The following is a 2,500-nucleotide window of genomic DNA, read 5'->3' as shown; positions in this document are numbered from 1 at the left end:
TTACACACACACACACACACACACACACACACACACACACACACACATATATATATATATATATATATATATATTGAATTCATATATACATATATATAGGTATTAACTTACTAACTAGCTCTACTTACTTACCGAGCATTATCGAAATAAATACAGAAAATATACAGAAAAAATTAAATGAAATTATATATATATATATATATATATATATATATATATATATATATATATATATATATATATATATTAGGGGAAAAGGTAAAGGCAGACAGAAATACGCAAATCCCATGACTTAAAATCTGAAAATTGGAAACGAGATAATAATCGTATATGCTATATATATTGAATACATTGTATACATATATATATATATATATATGTGTGTGTGTGTGTGTGTGTGTGTATGTGTGTGTACAAATAAATTTCTCCCGAAATTTATTTTAGTAACCCAATAGTAAAGAATTAAAACTATATTAAACACATACACATATGTACATATGAATATACATATACATAAATACACACACACATATATATATATATATATATATATGTAGTATATATATATGTATATATGTATGTATGTATGTATGTATGTATGTATGTATGTATGTATGTAGGATTTTGCGGTTATGAAGAATTATCCTTTTTTTAATGTGTAATCCTTAAGATTAAAGACAAAAATAGTGCATTATTAGATTATTGTAAGTATTTAAAAACCTTATTGCAAGTATTTAAAAAAAAATTATTCCAAAGATTTATTTATATTTATCAAATGCAGGTCGAAAAAAAATCGCATCAGTAGGTTTAAATTCGCGCATATTTTGCAAAAAATTATATACGTTAAAAAAATTCCTACTGTTTCTATATAAACCAAAATTGCAAAACGAAAACGCCTGAACCTTCATTGGCTTGGGTTACATGGTTGACTGTCGAGTAAATTCCATGTGTTCGTTAATTTTTTTCTTTGAATTACCCATGTACTCGCCTACTTAATTTTCCATGAATCGATACGAGCTTAAATTACATTAGATTAAAATCCTTCCATTCCGCGCTGATGTTTCGATTTCTATAATTTATAAATGATAAAGCAATTTACAATGGGAACAGGTAAATAAATATATACAGCAAATTATATATGAAAGCGTCCAATTTAATTGTAAGTTTAAATTAATGGTCAAATTTTAACGTACGTACAATGAATATAATTTATTTTGATGATACTCATAAGAAAACAAAGAATTATCAATTACAGTCAATTTTATTGTCAATAGATAAGAATATATTATCGACATCTTATCAATTATATAATTAATGTTGGATGTATACTTTTACAGTTTTGGATTATCTGATGTACTTGTGCACTTATCGACCTCCTAAGAAATCTATCGAATTAACTAACCGATAAATAATAATAATAATAATAAATTATTAGACGTGACTTATTTGCATTTTATTTAAAGTAATATTCTTATTAATGCTGCAATGGCTTTTTAACTTATTTATTTATTTTTCTTTTTTTTTTTACAATTGGACGTTTCGGTTAAACAGTTTAAAATATTCTCGGTACAAATATTTTACATATCATCATATCCCTATAAACTGTTAACTCAACTAAATATCAATGAATCGTAGCAGTATTGCCCGAAGACGCATATAATTAATATTTTCTACTTTTGAAAATTCATTAATATTCTTTCCTGGAAATACGAAAGGAAAGGTATTTCATAAAAAATGACCCAGACGTTTTCGAGTCCATAGGGGGCGAACTCACATACGCACACACACACACATAGTACTTTTTATATAATACCGGAGATAGAAATAAATATAGAGATAGAGACGGTGTGATGATTCTGCCAGGTATAACGTGCTAAAGCTATAATATATTACCTGTATAATTACCATATTATCTTCTTTAAGTTAATCAATTTAAATACGAGTCTATTAAACAGTGGCATACCGTGATATATGTCGCAATTAATAAAAAAGTAATTTTATCCTCGAAATAAACAATAGTCAATTTCCAGGAGGAATAACACAAAATGATATTCTATAAGTATCAGTAAACCTACTTCTTTGCAAAAAAGTTAAAATAAGTGCATTACTATATATATATATATATATATGTGTGTGTGTGTGTGTGTGTGTGTGTGTGTGTGTGTGTGTGTGTGTGTGTGTGTGTGTGTACATATATATTCTCAAGAAAATCTACGGTTCCAGTTTAAAAATACATTATCAGGCGAACAGAACCGTTTAGTCGTACCCGAAGTCAAATCTTTAGTAAAATTAAAAAACATAAAAGGCGTATCTTCGAGTAAGACCGGGAGTTTATTGTCGCCTTACGATGTCTGTTTCAACTGAGATTTATTGAAGCAAAATATCATATAAATTCTTTCATTACAAATACTATAAAATATTTTTTTATTGTAAAATTATTAAGACATTCAAGTAAAACTTTTTAAAAAAATCATTTCTGAATTATTTTATATATTTTACA

The 2,500-nt window shown here is 26.3% G+C and overlaps 1 protein-coding gene across 1 annotated transcript in view; it reads right to left on the bottom strand.

The window, feature by feature from the left end:
- LOC145277015 (uncharacterized) overlaps positions 1 to 2,500 on the bottom strand; it is an 87,470-nt gene that overhangs the window by 16,693 nt on the left and 68,277 nt on the right. The window lies entirely within an intron of this gene.

Source organism: Euprymna scolopes, chromosome 1, assembly GCF_053919585.1.
Source record: "Euprymna scolopes isolate OS-2025 chromosome 1, ASM5391958v1, whole genome shotgun sequence".
Classification (NCBI taxonomy): domain Eukaryota; kingdom Metazoa; phylum Mollusca; class Cephalopoda; order Sepiida; family Sepiolidae; genus Euprymna; species Euprymna scolopes.
This window is presented reverse-complemented; position numbering and strand designations above follow the sequence as displayed.